This window comes from Canis lupus, chromosome 8 (genome assembly GCF_011100685.1).
Source record: "Canis lupus familiaris isolate Mischka breed German Shepherd chromosome 8, alternate assembly UU_Cfam_GSD_1.0, whole genome shotgun sequence".
Classification (NCBI taxonomy): Eukaryota; Metazoa; Chordata; class Mammalia; order Carnivora; family Canidae; genus Canis; species Canis lupus.
In genome coordinates this window covers 72,510,010-72,526,016 of record NC_049229.1, presented here as the reverse complement: position 1 = coordinate 72,526,016, position 16,007 = coordinate 72,510,010, and the positions used below count along the sequence as shown (strand labels likewise).

At 45.0% G+C, this 16,007-nt stretch overlaps 2 long non-coding RNA genes across 2 annotated transcripts in view; one reads left to right on the top strand and one right to left on the bottom strand.

Moving 5' to 3' along the window:
* Positions 1 to 16,007, top strand: part of LOC102157361 — a 37,222-nt gene that overhangs the window by 12,867 nt on the left and 8,348 nt on the right. The window lies entirely within an intron of this gene.
* LOC119872935 overlaps positions 1 to 16,007 on the bottom strand; it is a 33,894-nt gene that overhangs the window by 13,779 nt on the left and 4,108 nt on the right. The gene's annotated exons all lie outside the window — the stretch shown is intronic.

Below are 16,007 nucleotides of genomic sequence, written 5' to 3'. Positions count from 1 at the left end.
AGGGCTCAGATGTTCAGGCACTTGGCAGTGGAGGCATAGGCCTGGGCCCCTATTGTGTCTCCTCCTATCTTTCAGTCCCTAGATTTCATAGGATGGGTGAAGGCCACAAAGCCCAGGCAGGTTGAACAGGGACCAGACTATGAGGTTGGGCATGGAGTTCTCACTGTGGATGTTGACCATGGTGGTCCCCATAGGAGCTGAGCTCTGGGGTCTCCCGAGTATGGCCACTTTGAGCTCCTCCTTGAGCTTCTCATAGGTTGGGGATGCCGGTGTAGCGATCAGGGAAGAAGGGCTGGGGATTGTGGCTCATAGTGTGAGATGGAGCAGCTGTGGTCCGGATGCTGGACAGCATTCTGGACTCACCCTTCCCAAGTAGTTTAGATGTCTCCAAAGTTTCTATTTCCTGGCTTTTTCGAAGGGTGGTGAGCTGGCTGGGTACTAGGAGGGTGGACCAATGACTGTCAGGTCCACCAGGGCAGGGGTGGAAGGAGGCTGAGGCGGTGGTGGGGCTTCCTGGCAGGCTACTCCACTTCCCTATTTAGTGGTATGGGAGGGCCTGGGACTCTCCCTACCCTTTTACCTGTTTTGTGCAGGTCTCAGCTTATTAGTAACTATTGTTGTGGCTGGACCCAGCCTGGTGATTCTTATAACAGCTGCAAGAAGTCCTTCAGCTACAACTGCCAGGAATCTTTGAAAAACTTTTAAAGTACAAGACTGGGAAATTACACAGCACAGACATGGCCACAAAACAAGGTCGGTGGTAGGGATTGGAGGGAGAGGGAGTGAGAGGGTGGGAGTGCCCCAAAAACATAACAGCCAGGAAGTGGAAGCATAGGACGAGAGAAGGCAAGGGACCCAGATGGTCCATTGTCAAAATCAACCAACATCTTGTGGAGGTGGCCATGCACTTTATCTTGTCATTGGGCTGGCAATGTGTTTACTGGAGATAGCTGTCTTTGAAATGGATGCCTCACGATAAGTGATTAAGTCAGGCACTGTGATTTGCCAAAGCTTGACATCAAAGGGTGTTTACTGGCTGCAAGAGAGAGGGCCACCCACCTGGCAGGACCCTCATCCCAAGTCACCCGCAGCTCAGGTGGGGTTATGCCCAATGTGATCATCCTTTCTGAGCACTGCCTAACCCAGGAATGTGAGACCTGCCGCGCCCATCGACTCAGGGTTGGTGCAGTACTTTAGAAGATGATTGGAGAGGACGCCTGGGTGGCTCAGTGGCTGAGCATCTGCTTTCGGCTCAGGGTGTGATCCCAGAATCTTGGGCTCCCCACAGGGCTCCCCACAGGGAGCCTGCTTCTCCCTCTGCCTATGTCTCTCTCTCCTTCTCTGTGTCTCTCATGAATAAATAAATAAAATATTTTAAAAAAGGAAAATGATTTGAGGGGTGCCTAGGTGGCTCAGTCGGTTAAGTGTCTGCCTTCAGCTCAGGTCGTGATCCCAAGGTCCTGGGATCAAGCCCCACATCAGACTCCCTGCTCAACAGGGAGTCTGCTTCTCCCTCTCCCACTCTTGCATGTTCACTCTCAAATAAATACATAAACAAACAAACAAACAAACAAACAAAATCTTTAAAAAAGTGATTTGATATCCTGTGGAGTTAAATGTAATGCATACTTATGACTCACCTGTTCCAGTCCTAGTTAATAGAGCCTAGAGACATTTTGGCATACGTGTGCCAGGAGGTATGTCCAAGAATGTTAAAAGCAGTATTGTGCATAAGAGCAAATATCTGGAAATAACTCGTGTTCCCATAAGCAAGAGAATGGATAAATACATTGTGATGCATTAGTACAATGGAGTATTATATAGCAATAAAAAATGAAATTTAGCGAAGTTCAATATTGTCTTAGAAACAATGCCCGAAAAAAAAAAAAAAAAAAAGAAACAATGCCCGGTAGAAACAGGGTTTCTGGATAATACACATGGCTTGGCCCAATTTTTATAGAGCTCGAAACAAAGCAAAATAAGGCAATGTGCATTTGAGGATACACATGTGGTAATTCTACAACAAGGCAAGGGAGGGATGCCTGGGTGGCTCAGTGGTTGAGCATCTGTCTTTGACTCAGGTTGTGATCCCGGGGTCCCAGGATCGAGTCCCTAATCAGGCTCCCTGTAGAGAGCCTGCTCTGCCTATGTCTCTGCCTCTCTCTCTTTCATGAATAAATACATAAATCTAAAAAACAAGGCAAGGGAATGATAGAGGGCAGTCAGGGTGATGGAATAAGGATGGAGTATGCAGGTAGATTTGATAGTATTGGTCATTTATTTATTTTCCCTAGCGTTATTGAGCTGATAAAATTGTATGTATTCAATGTCTACAAATGTGATGATTTGATATATGTATATATTGTTAAATAATTACTACATTTCGGTCACCTCACTAATTACCATTTTCATGTGTATGTGGTGAGGACACTTAACATCTACTCACTTAGCTAATTTCAAACATACAATGCAGCATTATTAGCAGAGTCACCGTGCTGTCCATTAGCTCCCCAGAACTTATTCATCTTATAATTGGAAGTTTGTACCCTTTGCCCAACACCTGCCCATTTCCCCTCCTCGTCAAACCTCTGGCAGCCACCATTCTACTTTGTTTCTATGAGCTTCTCTGTCTTTTTTTGTGTGTGTTTAGATTCCACATATGAGTGAGATCACATAGTATTTCTCTTTCTTTTTCTGGCTCATTGCACTTAGCATAATGTCCTTTAGGGTTATCCGTATTATCACAAATGGATTTAAAAAGATTTCACTCTCTTTTTAATTGCTGAGTAATATTACACTGTGTATAATATTTTCTTTATCCACTCATCTGTTGACAGACACTTGGGTTGTTTCCACATCTTGGCTATCAGAAATAACGTGGCAATCAACATGGCAGTGCAGATGTCTCTTAGAGATACTGATTTCATTTCCTTCAGATATATCCTCAGAAGGGGATTACTGGATCATAGAGTAGCTCCGTTTTGAATTTTTTGGAGAATCTTCATACCGTTTCCCATAGTGTCCCCAACCATGAGTGGTATCTCGTTATGGGTTTTATTTGCATGCATTTCTTTGATGATTAGCGATATTGAGCACCTTTTCATGTTGGCCATTTGCATGTCCTTGGAAAATTGTCTATTTCGATTATTTGCTCATTTTAAAAGTGGATTATTTTTTTCTCCTGAGTTGTATGACTTTATTATATATTTTAGATATTAACTCCCTACCAGTTATGTGGTTAGCAAATATTTTCTTCCATTTCACAGGTTCTGTAGGTTCCACATATTTGCAAATTGTCTACCTTTATTCTTGTGATTGATTTCTGGTTTCATACAAACATGGTCAGAAAAGATAATCAATGCACTTTCAATCTTCTTAACTTTGTTAAGTAAGACTTGTTTCGTGACCTAACACATGGTCTATCCTGGGGGAATGTTAAGTGTACCCCTGAGAAGGATGTGTATTCTGCTGCTGTTGGATGAAATCCCATGTCTGTTAGGTCCATTTGGTCGAAAGTGTAGTTCAAGTCCAAAGCCTTTTCTGTCTGGATGAGCTATCTATTATTGAAAGTGGGGTACTGACATTCCCTACTATTACATTGCTATTTATTTCTCCCTTCAGATCTGCTATTTGCTTAATGTACTCAGGCACTTCAATATTACGTGCAAATGTATTCACAACAGAACCATTTGACGAATTGAACTCTTAATCATTATATAATGACTTTGTCTCTTGTTCCAGTTTCTGACTTAAAGTCTGTTTTGTCTAAAACTACCTCTGCTCTCATTTGGTTCTCAGTTGTGTGGAATATCTTTTCCCATCCCTTCACTTTGAGCCTCTGTGTGTCCTTGAACCTGAATTGAGTCCTTTATGGGAAGCATATAGTTGGGTTTTTACAACAAATCAATTCAACTACTCTGCATCTTTTGATTGTTGATTGGAGAATTTAAATCATTTACACTGAAAATAATTATTGATAGCAGGTAAGGACTTGTAATTGTCCTTGTTCTTTTTTTTCTTTCCTGGTCATTTTGTAGTTCCTTTCTTCCTTACTATTTTCCTTCATGATTTGACAATTTTCTGCAGTGGCACTTTTGATTCATTTCTCTACCTTTTGTATATCTACATTAGATTTTTGCTTTGTGGTTACCATGACACCTACATGAAATATAACAGGCTATTTTAAACTGTTAACAGTATAACTGCAATCACATACAAAAACTCTACATTTATACTCCCCACTACATTTTATATTTTCGATGTCACAATTTGTATCTTTTTACATTGTGTATCCATTAACAAATTATGCTACCTATGTTTTTTTGTTTTAAAGATTTTATTTATTTATTCATGAGAGACACACAGAGAGAGGCAGAGACACAGGCAGAGGGAGAAGCAGGCTCCCTCAGGGGAGCCTGATGTGGGACTTGATCCCAGGACTCCAAGATCATGACCTGAGCCACAGACACTCAACCACTGAGTCATCCAGGCATCCCCCATGTCTGTTTTTTTAATATATTTTTCATTTAACCCTTTCTACTAGAGTTAACTGATTTAACATCATTGTGACAGTCTAGAGTATTCTAAATTTGACTATATACTTACCTTCACCAGTGAGTTTTATACTTTCATATGTTTTCATGTTACTAGTTAGTGTCCTTCCATTTTGTCTTGAAGAACTCCCTTTAGCATTTCTTACAGGGCAGGTCTAGTGGTGAGGAACCTCCTCAGCTTTTGTTTATCCAGAAAACTCTTTATCTCTCCATTTCTGAAGGATAGCTTTGCTGGGTAAATTATTCTTGGATGGTAGTTTTTTCCTTTCAGCACTTTTAATATCTCACCCCACTCTTCTGGTCTGCAAGGTTTCCACTAATAAATCCACTGATAGTCTAAGGGGGGTATGTAATGAATTTCTTTCCTCTTACTGTTTTTGAAATTCATTGTCTTTGATTTTTTTTGACAGTATTTTTTTTCCCTTAATGTATCTTGACCAATCCCTCTTGGGTTGTTTGGGAACCTATGACCTTCATGCACTTAGAAGTCCATATTTCTTCCCAAATTTAGAAAGTTTTTATTTTTTTTATTTTTTTATTTTTATTTTTTTTTTTTTTAGGCTAGAAAGTTTTTAGCCATTATTTCTTTAAATAAGCTTTCTTCCCCTTTCTACTTCCTCTGGGATTCTCATATGTATATTATTCATCTGATGATGCCCCATAATTCTCATAGGTTTTCTTCACTCTTCATTCTTTTTTCTTCTCTGAATGGATGATTTCATATGACCTATCTTTGAGTCCACAGATTCTTTCTTCTGCTTAGATCCAGTTTGCTTTTGATGCTCTTGGTTGCATGTTTCACTTCATTGTTTTCTTTGGCTCCAGAATTTGTTTTTTTTTTTGGGGGGGGGGTGGTTTTAAATAGTCTTTATTTTTTAAAGTTCTTATTTAGATGCCAGTTAATTAACATATAGTGTAATATTAGTGTAGGTGTAAAATATAGTGGATTTAACATTTCCATACAATACTTGGTGCTCATCACAAGTACACTCCCTCATCTCATCCCCTATCTCACCTCCCCCCCAACCATCACATTTTTTTGGTTCTCTTTTAGAATTTATATTTCTCTGTTCTCATTTTGTTCATGTTCTGTTTTCCTGATTTCTTTGAGTTGCTGATCTGTGTTCTTTTGCATCTCACTAGGATTCCTTAAAACCATTGTTTTGAATTTTTTGTCAGGTAACTCATAGATCTCTATTTTTGGGAGGTAAGTCACTGAAAAAATAAGCTTACTTGCTCTTTTCATGATGTCATGTTTTCTTTATTTTTTTCATATTTTTTGAAATCTTGTGTTGCTGTCTTCATATCTGAAGAAGTAGTCACCTCTTCCAGTCTTTGCTGACTGGCTTTGGGAAAGAGATGTCTTCACCAGTCAGCCTGGCTAGGGATTTTGAGGCTTTATCAGATCTTTTCTATGAATGCACCCACTCTACACTTCTTGTTTCCTCTTGGGAGGAATTTTTAAGACTGTATGTCTTCTAGTGATCCTGATCACACGAAGACAAACATGTGACTGTAAGATGCTTACCTGAGGATTTAGAAATATTTTAGGGCAATTCCTATAGGCCAGTGTTTCTTTTTCTTTTCTTTTTTTTTTAGGCCAGTGTTTCTTGACCTTGGTTTTACTGACATTTGGGGATGGATAATTCCTTTCATAGGAAGCTTTTCTGTGCATTGTTGGATGTTTAGTATCATTTCAGCTCTCTGCTCACTACATGACAGCCCCTCACCACTTGTGAAAACCAAAAATGTCTCCAGACATTCACATGTTCTTCAGGCAGTAGCAAAATCACCTTCAGTTGAGAAACTCTTTTGTAGACTCTCTCCTATAAGTAGTTTTTTTTTTAATTTTTTATTTTTTATAAATAGGGTTTTAAAGAGTCCTAAGGATGATATACCCTGGGTCTCTACCCAAGGTAGAGAGAAGCCTGTCTCAAGAGATTATAAGTTGATACACAGGAATCCACAGTTTATAAAGAAATTATGTCAGTGTGGGCTAAAAGGGAATTTAAAACCAAAAGAAGCCTTTGAGCCCTCAACTTCCTAAGGCAGAAAGCAGGCTGAGGAAACTACTCAGCTGAAACTGTGGGCCATTTATTATGGAAAATGAGGACTGATTCTAGGAATAGAGGTTAGAGCTCAAAGAGTAAAACCAGAACCACAGAGAACCACTTTCAGGGAATAGAACTTATCCTAATCAGGGAACTGGTACAAAGTACTTGGCTGGATTTTAGGGTTGTGAGGCCCATTTTTGGTTAAGAGTGAGGTGATAGTTATTCCATGCCCTCATTTCATATTGTGAGAGGTCAGATCCTTTTTATCATACAGATCTTCATAAAGAAGAACCATATTTGGAGTGTTGTACTTGAGGAGTCTCATGCTTACCTGGACCTAATTTAATTAAACCTGGACCTTAAGCTGATGCTGTAATTGGATAGATTTTGGGGTCTTGGATGACGGCTGAGAATATTTTGTCTATGGAGGCATGAGAACTGTGGCCAGAGGGCAGACTGTGCCAGGGTGTATTTTCTAAAGATAGCTGCCACAATCTCTCCCTTCCTACAATTCTCTTTTGCAGTGTGAACTTGCCACCACTGCTACAGAGGTGAAATATTTCTGAACGCCTTCGAAACCAGGTGGCCCTATGGCTTCTTTGTCTAAAAGCATATGGTAGAAGTGATGCCATGGCAGTTCTGCCCATAGCTCTCTACTGGCTTGATAGTTTCCTCTTCCTGCTTCTTGGAAGCCAGCTACCATGTAAGAAATGTGGGGCCACTACACTGGGAGCACCTTTCTGTGAGAAGCCCAAACCATATCAAGACACTGTTTGTAGGGACGCCTGGGTGGCTCAGCTGTTGAACATCTGCTTTTGGTTCATGGCATGATCCCAGAGTCCTGGGATCAAGTCCCACATCGGGCTCCCTGCACGGAGCCTGCCTCTCCCTCTGCCTGTGTCTCTGTCTCTCTCTCTCTGTGTCTCTCATGAATAAATAAATAAAATCTTTAAAAAAGACACTGTTTATGGACACTTTGGTCAGCAGCCACAGCTATACTTCCAGCCAACAGTCAGCTTCAACTGTTGCCCTTTTGGATGGCCAGCCAGGTGAGCCTGCACATTGCCCCAGCTTCCTTTATCCTCTACTGCAAGAGACCCAAGGAAGAGTAGCCCAACTAAACCCAGTTGGCCCCCAGAATCACAAGAGCTAATAAAGTACTGCAAGGATGAGACCATGGATATAGGTACATAGGAATTGCTTAGTGTGGCTCTGGTCACAACTATAAGGAATAGTTACTTTTGCTCCCCCAACACAAATCTGCCATCCTTCTAGTATCAGAGCTCCAGTTCCAGGGATGGATTCAAGCCTGGCCAGTTAGAATATTCCATTTCCCTGGCAATAATGATTGGATTGTAGTTGGAGATGTGGCTCAAGGACAGAGAGACAATTCGGGAACATTGACAGGAATTATTGAGAAAGAGAGGGTCACTGTGTGGTTGGAACATGGGTTCAGCTTCAAAGACAGAGGCTCTAAATCACCATGGTTGAAATACCCCAACAGTAGTTTTGTCTGACTTTGGCAGCTCTGCTCTATGGAGCATGCAGGAATCCTAGCTCTTACTATATTTTTGCTCCACCATCCCTAGGATATTGCTCTTGTCCACGTGTCCAGGATGGCTTTTCACCTAATCTGCTTTGCACCAGACCGTGAAGAGGGTGAGACAATGGTGGTAGGATGCACACCTCTTCCTTTCAGGGTGTGACCTGGAAGTTTCTCACATCGTTTCTATGCATATCCAACTGGCTAGAGCTTTTTCCTGCATCAAATCTAGTGCATCTGTCAGCATTTGGGAAGGATCCAGAGAGCACATTCTAATTATGGGTGGGATATAGAAACCCTCAAGCAATAGAGCTGTACCCCAAGCTGGTAACAAGCGAGGACTGTTACCATTCCTGTCTGAAGGGTGAGAGGAGGGAGCAGAACAGGGAAAGGCAGGTGCAGAGGGGCTGCAGTGAAAGGAAATGTGAACTCTGGAGAAGTGACATGGCCAGCTTGCGGCAATGCTGACACGAAGAAGCTGGAGGAATAAATAATGTGGCCACCGTTTCCTGCTGGAGTTTTTCATTAGCCAGAGGCTTTTAGAATAGAGAGAGCAAGGGAATCTGTGGCTATTGTTGATTAAGGGCAACCTCCCTGGGCAGACAGCAGGGCGGAGAGGTATAGTAAGTAGACCTCGAGGATCTCATAGAGGATTCCAGCAGACCTAGGTAGGTAGTGAAGAGGTCACTGGGTCTGTGGGCTTTGCTCAAAATTCCATTCCAATGGGAGAAGGGCAAGTGGCCACTGGAAAGCAAGAAGCAGTTTATACATTCCTTTCCCTTGGGGCTGCAAGCTGGGCAGACTTGAGTCTGGTTATGGCAGAAACCATTTGCTACCATTAATGGAAAGCCTGAGAGGAGGTGGCCAACACAGAGGACAGCAGGAAGCAAAAGTGGAGGCAGACTGATGGCAAATCATGGAGCACCTTGATTCAGCTCTGCCTGAAGTCACTGCTGCTAGGGTTTTCAGTCAGACAAACCCATGCATTCTGTTCATTTCTCTTAATCTCTTAGTAGTGTTTGTCTGTTTGGCTGCATTTAGTCAGTCTAGAGCTTGCTCTGGGTTCCTTCTGACATTTACCTGGGATTGAAGCCAGACCATGGACTCCAGGCAGGAAAAGGCAAAACCAGGTGCCTCCGCAGTCAAGCCCTGTGCAAACAACCGTAGCTTCCCCTTCCTGCAGGCGATGTTTCTTTAACACCCAAGCAGATTGACAGCAGTGACATCCAAGGACTCCTTTCTCATGCAGGGCCCTCAGGCAGAGGCTTTCTTTAATTTCTAGTGAGAATTTTGAGGGCGTAACTGTTCCTAAGGCTGAGGGGGAGCCATCAGGCTTGTTTTGCTCTCTTTAGCGTGTTACAACTTATATCAGTGACCTCACAGGGTTGGATCGTTCTACACCAGGCTCTCCCAGTCTCTCCTAGTGACAGCATATGACTTCACAGGTGAAGAAGTCAGCATTGTCACATGGCAAATGAAGCCCTTTGGCTTCCTAAGGTGTGACCACCCAAGGGGCCCCAACACATCCTTTCCTTCCATCCTTTCCATTATTTGGTGCCATATATGGGTGAAATGTTCCAAGATGTAGTCAGTGCCTGTGCTTGGACCTTTATCCAAGGTATTTGAGCGTGGGCTGCACCCCAAACCAACTGAGTGAGAGTCTCTGGCACAAAGCCTGGACATCAGTACTTTTCTTAAGCTCCAATATGCAGACAAGTTTGAGAGTCACTGCTACAAGCTTAGTCACTCCCCATCAGGAGGGCTGTGTGCTCTCCTAGTCTTCTACCCCCACATCATTTACCAGTGACTCTACTAAAGTAGAACAGCCTCCTTTGAGGCCCCTTCAGGCTTAGTTGGGGCACAGACAAGCCCCAGCACCTCATTGACACAATCTCCATGCTCCTTGCTGCCGTCCCCAATCCTGAGGATGGTTCCGGTTCAAAGCAGATCCACTGGGATGGCAGTACAGCACCTTGATCTGGATGAAACTGAAGGGAAGATTCGAATCTGACCTTATACTGAAGCTAATTCAAAATGGGGAGGCTATAGACAGAAATAAACTCAATAACAAGGCAAGTTCAGAGCATATCCGATAACCCATGCCAAACTTTGAAAGGTAGTCTCAGGTGGGTCTCAGTTCTAAGGATTGCAGAGCCAGACTGATCTCAGTTCTAATCTCATGGGGATTAAAGGATAATAAAAGGATACTGTGGATGACTCCATGCTCACAAATTTGATAACTTAAATGAAATGGACCAATTCCTTAAAGGACACAAACTACCCAAATCCACACAAGGAGTATAGATCATCTGAATAGGCTTATGTCTGTTAAAGAAGCTGAATCCATGATTGATAACCTTCTGGGGAAAAAAAAGCAGCAAGTCCAGGTAGCTTGACTGGTGAAACTACCAAACATTTAAGGAAGAAATGGTACCAATTTTCTACAATTCTCTTCCCAGAAAGTGGAAACAGGGGGAAGGAATACTTCCTAATTCATTCTATGGGGCCAACATGACCCTAATGCCAATACCAGATAAAAATAGAGCAAGGAAAGGGAACTATAAACCAATAATTCTCATGAACATAGATGCAGATATCCTCAAGAAAATATTAGGCAATGAAATACAGCAATATGTAAAATGTGTCAATGGAACAGACTACAGATCTCAGAAATGGACTCACAGAAGTATAACTGGCTGATCTGTCAGAGGGACACAAGTGTAGTACAATGGAAAAAGGATAGTCTTTTCAACAAATGGTGGTAGAACTATAGGACATTCACATGATCTCCCCCCCAAAAAATGGAATCTAGACACAGATCTTACATCCTTTACAAAAATTAGCTCAAAATGGGTCATAGACCTAAATATAAAATGTAATATTTAAAAAATCCTAGAAGAGGATATAGGAGAGTGAGTGAACTTGGGATGACCTTTTAGATAAAACACCAGAAACATGGTCCATGAAAGAAAACATAAATTGGACTTCATTAAAATCCAGAGCTTATGCCCTGTGAAAGACACAGTGAAGAGAACCAACAGACAAGCTGAAGACTAAGAAAGCTTTGCAAAGCACATAACCCATAAAGCACTTTGTGGAAGTAAATGACAAACCAAATGAGAAGAGGCAAAGCCTATTTGTTCAAAGTTTGCTGTAGCAAGGGAGTTGGCCACCATTGCTCGTGTTTGCCTGAGACTCAAAGGCAGGCAGAGGAGTGGAAAGAGTTTATTGTGAGAAAGCACACTCAGGCAGACGCTGACCGAAGCTGGGAAGCTGGGCTCTGGGAGTGGGCGTCCCGTGTGGTTGCTTAGGGGAGCATATTTGGCTTTCTCTGATTGGTCGTAAGTTGAAAGTGGGAACAAAAATTAAGGATGTGTCATTTATAACTAAAGTCCAGGCTATTTTGGGTTGATTGCTATAGGGATTAGTTTGGTCTCTTGGATTGTTGCTGGCGATGATGGTCTGACTTCCTGCCAGCGCAGCTTGCAGCAGGCTGGCTACTGTGGACAATGGCAGCTGCGGGTTGTGGGCCAGAGTCCTGTTGGCATATATGGCCTGTCCATTTGTTTAGTCAGCCTCTCAAATCTGTCCAAAAATATACAGAAATCTTACTCAGCAACCAGCAAGCAAATATCCCAATTAAAAATGGGCAAAAGAGCTAAACAGGCAGCTCACCAAGGAATATATGCAGATGGCAAAAAAAAGCGGATCCATTTCTTATTATGGAATTGCAAATTAAAACAATGAGATACCGCTACACATCCATTAGAACGGCTAAAATAAAAAAAGAAACTGGCAACACTGAGTGCTGGCAAGGATGTGGTGCAACAAGAACGCTCATTTACTCCCGGTGGGAATGCGAAATGGTGCAGGCACTTTGGAAGACGGTTCTGTGCTTTCTTGCAAGCTAAACATAATGTTACAATGCAAGCCAACAATTGCACTCCTCAGTATTTATCCAACTGATATGAAAACGTATGTCCACACAAACCTGCACCTGAATGTTTATGGCAGTTTTCGTCATCATCACCCCAAACTGGAGGCAATTAAGGTTTCCTTCAGTCGGTGAACAGATAAATTCCAGACAATGGAATATTATTCAGCAATGAAAAGAAATGAGCTATCAAGTCATGAAAAGATACAGAGGAACCTTGACTGCCTATCCCTAAGTGAGAGAAACCAGTCTGGAAAGGCTGCAGACTCTATGATTCCAACCATACGACATTCTGGAAAAGTGAAAACTATGGTCACTAAAAAGGTCAATGCCTGCCAGGTGCTTGGGGGGAGGGAAGGGTTAGTAGATGGAGCACAGGAGGTCAAACCACTCTGTAGGATCCTGTAACTATGGGTATACGACATCATGCATTTGTCAAAACCCATAGAATTTTACAGTCCAGAGAGACCCTTAATGTACACCAGTTAAAAACCAATGATTTAGGTCTCAAGTCTCCCAGGAACAGATACACGCTGTGATGAGAGAATTTAGCTGTGTACAATGTGTGAAAAAACCTCATTGAAGGAGAATGGGAGAGAAAGCACTGGCCTAAGTAACTTTGGAAATGAGTGGAATCTGCAAGACGACAGGCAGACAGGCCGTAAGTCGTCGGCAGGCAAACAGGAGTCAGACTTCTCACTGCTGGTGTGGGAATTTAGACAGAAGCCACGGGAGGAATGACCCATGTGGTGTAGATCGGACGTAGAAATGTCAGCCTGAACTCATGTTTAGCGTAACATGGATACAAATGACTACATACGGAATTATTTATAGGGAAGTAGCCATGCACATTAGCACACCCAGTTGTGCAATATTTCCGTTGGCCGAGGGGCTTAGAAGCAATGCCATCCCAGGAGCGATAAGCACACCCAGTGCCCAGCGCTTGGCTTCTAGCACCGCTGTTCTCCAGTGAAAAGAACCAGGGCTCCTTGCAGAAATGGCTGATCCCTAGGACCAGGGCAAGAATCACACAGGATGAGCCTGTAGGAAGGGAGGCTCAAACAGACAACTCTGCCTTGACGAGGGCATGCTCTGTGACGAGGGACCCAGGGGCCCAAGCTGGAGGAATGTGAGCAGCAAAATAAATGGTAATGGGTTATATTCCAAACAATAAAATAAGTATCCATGAGTCTGAACCTATTTAAATGACTGAATAACTAAATGGGAGAGAAGAGACAAATCTCCGCGCAGAAGAATTCCAAATAATTATGTAGATGTTTCCCCTTTGAAGGAGGATTCCCCCCTTCGAGGGACGGCCCCGTCCTTAGGTGTGGGCTTCACAGAGCGACCCCCTTCCGGAGGACACTGTAGATGGGGAGGGAAAGAGTCACCTTCCAGGGGAGAAACCCAACAAACACACCCCAGCCTGGTGACCAAGGCCAATGCCCATGGTGACATGTCATGTTGCTTGTGTGCTCTCTGGACGAGATGAGACAACCTCTGTGACTGCCTCCCAGACCCACAGCACCAGTCAACTGTGAGAAAGACATCGAATCCCAGCAGAATCTGGAAAAACCTGACAAAATACCTGGCCGGTAATCCTCAAGATTGTCGAGGTCATCAGAACCAAGAGGAGTCTGAGATCAACCTCTCCATGGCCAGGATGGTTTTTTACGTACACAGAACACTTTCGGCACCAGATGCGCAGGGTTTTCCACACCAACCAATTACACAGTTCTCTGCAGGCTCCGAAGGGTGTCCTACCCTTTAGTCCAATCTGACGCTAACAACCCAGACTCTGCACAGACCCCAAAGGTCGAGGGTTCAAGTCCCAGACCCCAGTCACAAGTCTGGGCCACCCACACTTCTGACCCGATACAAGTCAAGGATTCCCGTGACTATGTCCTTGGGTCTGATCGTTGGCTAAAACAGTTCTCAGGATTCAGAGAAACAAGTTGCTTGCATTTACTGGTTTATGATAAAGGCTATCGTAAAGGGCACAGGCGGACAGCCAGATAAAGAGGTACCGAGGACCAGATGCAGGTGGGCCCCAAGGGCGGCAGCTTCTGTCCCCGTGGAGTTTGGGGCGTGTCACCCCCTTGGCATATGGACATGTTCACGAACCAGGAAACTCTCTGAACCCATTAGTCAGGGTTTTCTTAGAGGTTCCAACATGTGGGCATGATCGATTAAATCACTGGACTTTGGTGACTGACTCAACCTCCATTCCCTCTCACCTCTCAGAAGTCAGAGGCTGGAGGTGACACTTGGTTCCTCGGGCCCCCAGCCCCCAGCCCAGCTAGCTCTCTAGTGACCCCAGAGTCACCTCAGGTAAGACTGATGGGCTGTGTTTCCCTCGCTCCCTTACCACCCAAGAAATTACGCGGGTTTTAGGATCGAGGTGCCAGGAACCAGAGGCAGACTGGAACATTTCTGGTGACACGGGAGCCTGGGGCCGGGGAAGGCAGGGGGCGCCTAGGGAATCGGGATGAAGTATGACTTGTAGTTAGTGCATCGGGAGCGGTTCATTCATTGTGGCAGCAGCCCCACCGTAACAGAAGGTTTCGGTCACAGGGACACCCTGTGTGGGTCACGGGGCTGGGGGGGGGGTGCTCTGTTTTGTCTTCTAAAAACCACAGTCTACTGGAAAAGACATAAAAGACGTGCCGCTGCCCGTGGGCACTGCTGTGCAGAGTGGGGCAGCCCTGGTGAAGGCCATTTGCGTGGACCTGAGGACACTGGAAGCCACGTAAAGGTCTCTATTTAGGATTCAGTGTTGGGAAAACACCTTTTTCTTGGACTTGAAACACCGATGGACCCGATCGTCCACACACACTGCTTCCAGGATGCAAGTGTCGTGGGTGCAGACCCCGCCCATGGCGGGAGTGCAGGTGCTCAGCTGGCAGGGACCCTGCTGGCCTGGCCTCAACGACCTCGGACTGGGGGTGGGGGTGGAGGGGTGGGGGGCTGTGAGGGCGCGCACCTTCTCCCCTTTAGTTTTGGGAAGAGGCATATCCTCATAAAAGGGGGGAGCGGTACAGGAACCTGAGAGGAAGCCGAAAACGGGCCGCCGGCCCCTTCCAGATGGCCGACTCCGCTCAGCGCCCTGCAGGACCGCGCTCCACGTGGCGCAGTCAGACTGCGGGGGATGCGGATGGAAATCGCCTGGGCCACGGGGTCGCGATGCACAGGAAAGGGCATGACCTGTCACGGGCATGAAGGTCACAAGATAAACCGACGTGCAATTAAGCTGTCATCGCCACCCAGGACAGTGGCCCCCACCCAGCTCCCGCCAAGAACAACCGGGAGAAACCGTAAGAGGAGCCACTGCTGTCCTAAGCCACACGTCTCCAGTTTGGAAGTTGTTTTGTGACTCCCACCCCTCCAGCACCCCAGCTCTGTGCGTGCCCCAAGAGCGGAGCGTGGGCTCCGTGGCTGCGCCGGGATCAGGCCCCCATCTCCAGGCGGACCCCACTGCCGGTCCCAGGGTGCGCTCCGCCGCGGGGTGCCGCCTGCGGCCGCGGGACAGCTGGGGCACTGGCGGGCCTACAAGTTCTGTGCAGCCTGGCGCACCTGTCCCCCTCCGTTCAGGGTGCTGTATTCAGAAGTGACGTCCAACCCACGCAGAAGCAGTAAAGGCAAGAACAGCACCGGGAAGAGCCAAGCACCTTTACCAGGTTCACCGACTACTCCCTCCCGTGCGCTCTACCATTTGCGCTCTCACTCGCAGACGCCTCTAAGATTTCCGAGCCCCCTGAGGAGAAGCTCCAGGTAGCGCGACCCTTTTAAGTACGTCTGTGTGGGATTCCCGGGGATGGGGACATTTGTCCCTCTACGCGACCTCAGCACCGTCACGGATTCCTCAGTTTACATTAATGCATTTGTTGGACGCACCATCCAGATTCCACGTCTGCCTCCGGGTT